The following is a 10826-nucleotide window of genomic DNA, read 5'->3' on the forward strand; positions in this document are numbered from 1 at the left end:
TACCCCCGAGCAAAACATCTGCGTAGACGAGTCCCTAATACATTTTACCGGGCGCCTTGGCTTCAAACAATACATCCCAAGCAAGCGTGCCCGGTATGGGGTCAAATTGTATAAGCTCTGTGAAAGGGCCACAGGCTATACCCACAAATTTCGGATCTATGAGGGAAAAGATCAGACCCTGGAGCCGGTCGGTTGCCCTGACTACCTGGGGAGCAGTGGGAAGACAGTCTGGGACTTGGTGTCAACCTTATTTGGCAAGGGGTACCATCTTTATGTGGACAATTTTTACACAAGTGTGCCCCTCTTCAGGCATTTGTTCCTAGAACAGATTGGCTGCTGTGGCACCGTGCGACCTAGTCACGTGGGCTTCCCCCAACGGCTCGTTACCACCCGTCTTGCAAGGGGGGAGAGGGCTGCCTTGTGTAACGAAGAACTGCTCGCGGTGAAATGGAGAGACAAGCATGACGTTTACATGCTCTCCTCCATTCACGCAGACACGACAATACAAATTGAAAGGACAACCCGTGTCATTGAAAAGCCCCTCTCAGTCCACGACTATAATGCGCTCATGGGAGGGGTGGACTTCAATGACCAGATGTTGGCTCCCTATTTAGTTTCCCGACGCACCAGACGCTGGTATAAGAAGGTGTCTGTATATTTGATTCAATTGGCGATGTACAATAGTTTTGTTCTCTACAGCAAGGCTGGGAGAACGGGATCCTTCCTCAAATTTCAGGAAGAGATCATCGCGAACCTCCTGTATCCAGGAGGTTCCGTGGCCCCATCCACCAGTGTAGTTAGCCGTCTACACGAGCGACATTTCCCCAGTGTCGTTCTTGGTACCTCAACCCAACCGTCACCCCGAAAAAGATGTTGTGTCTGTAGCAGGAGTGGAATAAGGCGTGACACCCGCTATTTCTGTCCTGACTGTCCTGACCACCCTGCCCTATGCTTTGGAGAGTGTTTCTGGAAGTACCACACACAGGTACACTTAGCATAGGGATTGCATCTCACAGGACAGGCACACAGGGCTATTAGGGCCCTTACACTCACAGCTACTGCAAACCTCTCCTTTCACCTGGGATAAAGTGCATAATGTACTTCGCCACATCTTTGGGCGATTTGCGCTTTGCACATTGTCCCATGAGGAAGGAGAGGTTTGTCCTATAAAGGTGAAAAAAAAAAAATCACCGGTAAGCAAAAAAGTTAACGTTCAGTTCCAAAGTTTATATGTTCTGTTCAAAAGTTATTATAAAGTTAATAAATTTATTGCGTTGCGGCCTGGTTTTTTTTTTTTTTACCTTCCAGGTGGACCAACCGATCGACTAGCTGCAGCACTGATGTGCATTCTGACAGAAGCATTGCGCTGCTGTCAGATTACACAAAAGTCGGTGTATGCGGCGCTGCAAGACGAGATTTCTCCTCTGCAGTAAAAGATACGTTTGCCGAAGCATATGAGCTGAGGAGGTGGCGGTGTTCATATACTTTGGCAAACACTTTGTATATAAAAAAAAATATAATCCCGGCAATGATTTATTCATCCACATCGATTGATGTGAATGGAGAAATCGGGTTTGCCAGGGCATACGAGCTAAGTGGGTATGGATGTTTTTTTTTTTGGCAGAGATTTTTCCATCCACATTGATCGATGCGAATGAAGAAATCTGTGCCGTTCATTTTTTCTTTCAGCCCAGAGGCTGAACGGAAAGAAAAAATCTCATTACCCGTATGCTCAATATAAGGAGAATAGCAGAAACTCCTAATGCTGGCCATACATGTAATGATTGCGGAGACCCTCAAATGCCAGGGCAGTACAAACACCCCACAAATGACCCCATTTTGGAAAGAAGACACCCCAAGGTATTCCGTGAGGGGCATATTGAGTCCATGAAAGATTGAAATTTTTGTCCCAAGTTAGCGGAAAGGGAGACTTTGCGAGAAAAAAATAAATAAAAAATTTCCGCTAACTTGTGGCAAAAAAAAAAAAAATTCTATGAACTCGCCATGCCCCTCATTGAATACCTTGGGGTGTCTTCTTTCCAAAATGGGGTCACATGTGGGGTATTTATACTGCCCTGGCATTTTAGGGGCCCTAAAAAGTGAGAAGAAGTCTGGGATCCAAATGTCTAAAAATGCCCCCCTAAAAGGAATGTGGGCCCCTTTGCGCATCTAGGCTGCAAAAAAGTGTCACACATGTGGTATCGCCGTACTCAGGAGAAGTTGGGGAATGTGTTTTGGGGTGTCATTTTACATATACCCATGCTGGGTGAGAGAAATATCTCGGTCAAATGCCAACTTTGTATAAAAAAATGGGAAAAGTTGTCTTTTGCCAAGATATTTATCTCACCCAGCATGGGTATATGTAAAATGACACCCCAAAACACATTCCCAACCTCTCCTGAGTACGGAGATACCACATGTGTGACACTTTTTTGCAGCCTAGGTGGGCAAAGGGGGCCACATTCCAAAGAGCACCTTTCGGATTTCACCGGCCATTTTTTACAGATTTTGATTTCAAACTACTTACCACACATTAGGGCCCCTAGAATGCCAGGGCAGTATAACTACCCCACAAGTGACCCCATTTTGGAAAGAAGACACCCCAAGGTATTCCGTGAGGGGCATGGCGAGTTCCTAGAATTTTTTATTTTTTGTCACAAGTTAGCGGAAAATGATGATTTTTTTTTTTCTTACAAAGTCTCATATTCCACTAACTTGTGACAAAAAATAAAAACTTCCATGAACTCACTATGCCCATCAGCGAATACCTTGGGGTGTCTTCTTTCCAAAATGGGGTCACTTGTGGGGTAGTCATACTGCCCTGGAATTCTAGGGGCCCTAATGTGTGGTAAGTAGTTTAAAATCAAAATGTGTAAAAAATGGCCGGTGAAATCCGAAAGGTGCTCTTTGGAATGTGGGCCCCTTTGCCCACCTAGGCTGCAAAAAAGTGTCACACATGTGGTATCTCCGTACTCAGGAGAAGTTGGGCAATGTGTTTTGGGGTGTCATTTTACATATACCCATGCTGGGTGAGAGAAATATCTTGGCAAAAGACAACTTTTCCCATTTTTTTTATACAAAGTTGGCATTTGACCAAGATATTTACCAAGATGCTTTATTCCGCTGCTATGCCGGTACTTTGAGTTCAGGGATATCACATATGAGTTTCGTTCCCCTCTCTGTCTCGTAGGCGCCGCTCTATCAGTAGAAGAGCCGGCGCTCGATGGATATTGCAGGCTCCTTTTTCTGCGCTGGATTTGATTTGTGGATGAGGGTATGATACTCCTCAGAAAAGTCCTTTTGGAGTGCGCATAAGGTCTGCAGTGAGACACAGTTAATCCGGGTATCTGTGATACTTTAGCACGGAAAATCAATGTCCATCAGAGGGGATCCTAGCACCAAACGCGTTTCGGGGTCTGTTATCACCCCTTCCTCATCCACAAATCAAATCCAGCGCAGAAAAAGGAGCCTGCAATATCCATCGAGCGCCGGCTCTTCTACTGATAGAGCGGCGCCTACGAGACAGAGAGGGGAACGAAACTCATATGTGATATCCCTGAACTCAAAGTACCGGCATAGCAGCGGAATAAAGCATTTCAACTGAACAGTGAGTAATAGCGGGACGCCGCACAACTAAATCACTGTATTGAAAAACTGAGATTTCATTTCATTTGTGGAGGAGAAGTTATATTTGGGCTATCAATACCCTAAAGAATATTTCTACAGTATATCCAAACTCAAAGTTGGAGGAACATTTATTTACAAAGACTTTTTATCCCCGAACAATCAGAGGCGATCTTATTCCTATATATATTTTTAGACTATTAGGAATCTAGTTTTATATCCATATTTTAGTACATTTATATGGATTTTATGTTATGGTGTTTTAATGGTATTAAATGAACTGTCTATATGTTTATATGTCTTATTGATAATAAATTGTGAGGTTCCTTGAATTCTAGAGAGTGCCCAGTATCTTTTTTCATTTGCACATTTTATCAAAGGAAGGGTGATTCCTTTTTACTGAGAGCACCTCTACCATAATCTGCTCCAGATCCAGTGCGTCACCTCTCTTTATCTGTATCATTTTTTTTTTTACCCAAACATTTTTTTTTTATCAAAGACATGTAGAACAATAAATTTTGAGAAAAATGTATATATGGATGTCGTTTTTTTTGCAAAATTTTACAACTGAAAGTGAAAAATGTCATTTTTTTGCAAAAAAATCGTTAAATTTCGATTAATAACAAAAAATGTAAAAATGTCAGCAGCAATGAAATACCACCAAATAAAAGCTCTATTAGTGAGAAGAAAAGGAGGTAAAATTCATTTGGGTGGTAAGTTGCATGACCGAGCAATAAACGGTGAAAGTAGTGTAGGTCAGAAGTGTAAAAAGTGGCCTGGTCATTAAGGGTGTTTAAGCTAGGGGGGCTGAAGTGGTTAATCACATAAATTAGGACCTTTTTAGTTGCAGATCAAAGGGGGATTTAAATTTTTTACACCAGTGGATACTACTTGTTAAAATGTGCCAGTGATTCCTGAAATTTTTGTATAAAAGCTATACATTCGCCCATCTCTCTGTCCTGGAGGTACTTGCCTTCCTAAGTAAAATGGCTATCCTAAGATAACTTCTTTGAAACTTGTCCATCATTTCCTCCAATCTCTCATGGAGTTTGTATGTTCTCCCCTTGTCTGCGTGGGTTTCCTCCCACACTCCACGACATACTGATAGGGACCTTAGATTGTGAGCCCCATTGGGGACAGCTTGATGCTAATGTCTGTAAAGTGCTGTGGAATATAGTAGCGCTATATAAGTGCAGGGCCGTAGATAATATTTTTTCCTGGGGGGGTTCAGCTTTCTCAAATTATAAGAGTCATCATCCACATCCACAGATATCTCCCCCCCCCATAACAGTGTCCCTGACAGTGTCCCTATTGTAAGACGGACCCGCCGTTCCTTATGTAAGTGACTAAGTGAGCTACTTGTGCAAAGTATATGTACTACTACTATCTAATAATCTATCACTAACTTATTGGGACTGGGACTGTCAGGACTCCAGATAGGCTCCAGGCTGGCTCCTGCTCTTCAAACACTAAAACTAGGCGGCCGGCGGCAGCGTAACGTGACGTCACTCACTACGTCACGCCGCAGGCGCATGCTCCTCCCACTTTATTAATGAAGGCGGAGCAGGCGCGTGACGTCAGAGTGAGTGACGTTACGTGGCCGGCCGCCGGGAGACGGAGTCACGGAGGCGGTTCACTTGCTGAGTCTACTGACTGCTGAGCTGACTCGCAAGTGAACCGAAGACTCTAGGTGGTGCGCATGCGCGGATGCTATCTATTCGATTCACTTGCTGACTCAGTCGGCTCTTGGTACATTCTATTTCTGAGCTCTCTGACTGAGTGAGTCAGGAAGAGTGATTATAGTGATAGTGAAGGGATTCAAGGGAAGCGGACTCAGGAGCTGTCACTGTGGTGTGCATTGTTACCCACAGTGACAACAGTCTGACAGGGCAGCCTCAGTGTAAACTGTTCTGGTGACTCTGACTCACGGTTCTTTTAAAGGGCTTCTGTCACCCCACTAAACTGTTTTTATTTTTTTTGTGTACTTATAATCCCTATACTGCGATTTATCCATACATAATGTGATTAATCATTTTGGTTCAGTAGATTCTGCTAAAAACGTACTTTTATAATATGTAAATTACCTGTCTACCAGCAAGTAGGGCGGCTACTTGCTGGTATCAGCCGCATCCTCCTATCATAATGACGCCCCCTCCGCATGTTGATTGACAGGGCCAGCGAACGGGATCGTCCTCTGGCTGGCCCTGTCTGCTATCAAGATCTCGCGCCTGCACCGTAACGGTATTCAATCGGCGCAGGCGCACTGAGAGGCGGACGCTCGCTTAATGCTCCTGCGCCGATGACGTCACATCTACACCCGGCGCAGGCGCATTGAGGATGGAGCGGCCGAGTGAGCGTCCTCCTCTCAGTGCGCCTGCGCCGACTGAAGACAGGTACGGCGCAGGCGCCAGATTTTGAATGCAAACAGGGCCAGCAGAGAAAGATCCCATTCGCTGGCCCTGTCAATCAACATGCGGAGGGGGCGTCTTTATGATAGGAGGATGTGGCTGCTACCAGCAAGTAGCCGCCCTACTTGCTGGTAGACAGGTAATTTACATATTATAAAAGTACGTTTTTAGCAGAATCTACTGAACCAAAATGATTAATCACATTATGTATGGATAAATTGCAGTATAGGGATTATAAGTACCCCAAAAAAAAAAAAAACTGTTTAGTGGGGTGACAGAAGCCCTTTAGCTCAAAGAATTGAATGAGTCACTAAGGCCTCTTTCACACTTGCGTTGTCCGGATCCGTCGTGTACTTCATTTGCCGGAATTACACGCCGGATCCGGAAAAACGCGTAAGAACGCATAATTTTATTCTTTCCGGATGCGTCTTTCTGGCCTTTTTGGTAAGATAACTGATCCGGAAATCCTGAAGCCAGCATCAAGTGCTGTTTTGATGGATCCGTCGTACGGATCCATCAAAACAGCTGATCCATCGTGTACTGATGAGCGGATCCGGTATGTAAATTATTTCTTATCAGAAAATTTCTAGTTTGTTTTACAAAATAAAATATGCAAGGGACAAACACACACAATACTCACCTCCAGGAGCTTCTTTCACGCCCTGTCTTCTCACGCGCGGGCTGTCTAGTGGAAATTTTCGCGCCAGCCAAGCCCTTCCTATTTCCTGGCGCAGGCACAGACGCAACTTCCGGATCCGTCGTTGCGTCGTAACAACTGAAGATGTTAGGATGGATCCGGACTAATACATTTCAATGGGCTATTATTCCGGATCCGTCGATGCGGAAAGTGTTCAGGATTTTTGACCGGAGCAAAAAGTGCAGCATGCTGCAGTATTTTCTCCGGCCAAAAAACGTTCCGGTCCTGAACTGAAGACATCCTGATGCATCCTGAACGGATTTCTCTCCATTCAGAATGCATGGGGATAATCCTGATCAGGATTCTTCCGGCATAGAGCCCCGACGACGGAACTCTATGCCGGAAAAGAAATGCGCAAGTGTGAAAGAGCCCTTAGTCGGATCTTTAGATTCTTTTAACCTGTGACTCATTCGATTCATTTCTATTCTTAGACTCCCTGTACTTACTTGTGTGACTCAGACGACTCAGAGCTGCTAGTGCTTGCCTTGCCTCAGCTCTGATTGGTTGGTGGGCGGGGAGGGGAGGGGCTGGCAGAAGCAGCTTCCACTCTAGGATCATATTACGCTCCTCCCGAGTCCCTCCCTGCTGCCAGCGACGGCGTCTCTGCTATTGTCTGTGCGCTATGTGACTGAGCTGTTTCACAAGGATCAGCTCAGTCAGGTGATCGACTCCAGTCCTCCGGTTCAGTGAACTGAATCGATTCAAATGAACGATTCGTTCATGAACCAGACATCACTAGTTAGGAGGACAGACACTCTGGGGGGGGGGTTGAACCCCCCTATCCCCCCCTATCCCCCCCCCCCCCCTTATCTACGCCCCTGTATAAGCGCATAAAATAAATAAATAAGGAATCTGAATGTAATTAGCTGCTGAAATTGTGATTTAGGAATTTATTTTTTTATTCCTGCTAAGGGATGGGCACTATCATTTCACTATACTATGCTATCATAAAAAATAATGGCACCTCTGATAAAAAAAAATTAAATTCCTTTTCCCTAGATCCAGCAGATTTTTTCTAAGAGATCAAAGGCATGTGGTCTGTTCCTCCCGATCGCTGGTTAGTAACTATACAAGTAGTCAGTTTATACACCTCCATAGATCATCAAGAATGTATAACAGCTGTTTTGGACTTACTACAAACTAGTGACTATGCTCCAATATAGTGTGAAATGTATCGGAATCTCTTATGTATGGTACTTTTTTTTAAATTACTTCCTGTTTGGTGGCAGGTACTATTCACAGCACACAGGGTACTGTGATGGGCTTGAATTGTTACAGACCTCCTCACAACGCTAAGGCTACTTTCACACTCGCGTTTTGGGAGGATCTGCAAAACCGCATACAACCATCATGAACGGATCATTTGTATTATCTGTAATATAGCCAAACAGAACTCCATTGAAAGTCAATGGGAGACGGATCAGTTTTCTATTGTGCAGATTGTGTCAGAGAAAACGGATCCGTCCTCATTGACTTACATTGTGTGTCAGGACGGATCCGTTTGGCTCAGTTTCGTCAGACGGACACCAAAACACTGCAAGCAGCGTTTTAGTGTCCGCCGCCAGAGCGGAATAGAGACTGATCAGAAGCAAACTGATGCATTCTGAGCAGATCCTTTTCCATTCAGAATGCATTAGGGCAAAACTAATCCGTTTTGGACCGCTTGTGAGAGCCCTGAACGGATCTCACAAACGGAAAGCCAAAACGCGAGTGTGAAAGTAGCCTAAGGTGATTACAAACATTTTGACATGATGGCAGAATAACCTTGTATCCTTTTTGTATTCTTTGTTTATAATTACTTTCAATTTCTGTTTGATTAATGCTGTGAATATTGGCGCCACAATTACATCTGACGTCAATTGTGTGCGATACATAGTTACCCGTATATAATAAGCATTGTACATTATATGTGCATCAGTTAAAAAAAGGCTTGAAAGAGCCGAAACTTGTCCGTAAAGGGGTTGTCTCACTTCTGAAAATGGCATTTATAATCTAGAGAAAGTTAATACAAGGCATTTACTAATCTATTATTATTATCCTTATTGCTTCCTTTGTTGGCTAGACAAATGTTTCCATCACATTATACATGTCTCGTTATCATGGTTACGACCACCCTTCAATCTAGGATTGGTGGCCGTGTTTGCACACTATAGGAAAAAGTGCTGACCTATGTGTCCCGGCCACCAGAGAAGCCAGTGCTTTTTTCTTTAGTGTGCAAGCACGGCCACCGATGCTGGATTGCGGGGTGGTCGTAACCATGGAAACGAGACATGCATAATGTGATGGAAGAATGAGTCTAGCCACCAAAGGGAGCAGTATGGACAATCACAATATATTAGTAAATGCTTTGTATTAACTTTTTCTACATCATAAATGTCATTTGCTGAAGTGAGACAACCCCTTTGAGTTTGTCTGTTTCACTTTATGAAATAAAGCGAGTTTTCTTAGACTATTTAGCAACTTTTAGACAGTGTATGTGTGAGGAATGTAGAATTATTGTTTAATGTCAGTCATTATCTCATTCCAGCCATCTGCTGTCAGATAGCAGAGGCACTGAACTCCACAGGGGTTCTGGCTTCAAGGAGGCCACATGCGTACACATTCACACCTCAACCAGCTAGCACGGAGGCCAGCTAATCCTACAGGAAAACCTCTCTGTAGGGGGTCTCAGCCCAGATCTATTATACCCCTCAGACATCATGGAACCGGCAATTTATAAGGAATTTTGAATCGCCCGTCCATCACAGGCATAAACCGGATATATATTTGTGACCCTGTGGCCAAGACAAGCATGGCACTGGTCGTAGGTTGGTAATAGGAGACCAGGGAGGGGAGGTATACAGATATCCCCACAGAAACTTAATAACATTACCATGTTTGGACTCTACCTGTAGCTGGAACCCAGGCAGATCTGTTGGCCCCAGAACCATCTCCCTGTGACCTTCTGTTCTGGAGCTATGAGCCCTAATGGGTTTTGTAGGTCCTTGGCTGCCAGCACCAGAAGAGGAGGAGTGGACCCCTCCTAGAGGCAGGGAGGGGAGGGGCCAGCTACATGAAGGGGGGGTCCTGCTGCATCACGTGTTTGGAATGGAACGGGAAACGGCTGACATCACTGCCTCCCAAGTGATGACGGCCAAGGATTACAGTAACCATTATTCATCAACCTAAAGGATTCATCCATCTGGTAAACTGACTTTTTTTTTGCTATGTTTAATCCTGTTTGTACCATACTACCTGTATTTGCAACCTCAGACCATGTGTATAGTGTTATATCTCGTTAGCCCTTAAGGCGATTAAATATATAATTTAACCACCACCTGTCCGCCCATAGACTAAAAACATCTGGGAGGTGGTTATCGCTGAATGGACGTTCCTGAATGTCCATTTAGAGACTGCAGCTGCAGAACAGGTTGCCCGCTGTCAGTGACAGCAGGGCAACCCTTAGAGAAGGCAGGGACAGTTCCCAGGTGTCCCTGCCTTCTAGATTGCTGTATACACAGCGCTCTACGAGCTCTGTGTATACAGAGCAGGAAGCGCTATGCGCTTCCTGTTCTGGCCCAGCGGCAGCGGCGGGCTGGGCCGGGGGGCAGGGAGGCAATTGCCCCCCAGGCCGCCCTAAATAAACGGCCGCTGGGCCACCCGTCTTAAAAAATGTTTTTTTTTTGTTTGTTTTTTATTCTTCTGGGCCGCACCGCCGATCACCACAGGCGGCGCGGCCCTGGATGTCATTGTGGCCGTGCTGTGTGCTGTGGGGCAGGGGAGGGAGAGGCGTGTCCCTCCCCTGTTCTTCTGATAGGCCGCAGGCACTAATGCCTGCAGCCTATCAGAGGCCGGCTCAGGCAGCGCGATGACGTCATTATCATCGCGACGCCTGAGCCCGGCAGCACACAGCCGGGACACAGGCCATAAGAGGCTTGCATCACTGCTGATGGAGATAAGTATTAGTGTTTTTTTTTTTTTCTTCTTTGCGGGGGGCTGGCACTATGGGGGGGGGGGTGGATCTGGCACTATGGGAGGGGATCTGGCACTATGGGGGGGCTTGCACAATGGGGGGAGCTGGCACTATAGGGGGGGCTGGCACTATGGGGGGGGGATCT

Source organism: Bufo bufo, chromosome 11 (assembly GCF_905171765.1).
Source record: "Bufo bufo chromosome 11, aBufBuf1.1, whole genome shotgun sequence".
Classification (NCBI taxonomy): Eukaryota; Metazoa; Chordata; class Amphibia; order Anura; family Bufonidae; genus Bufo; species Bufo bufo.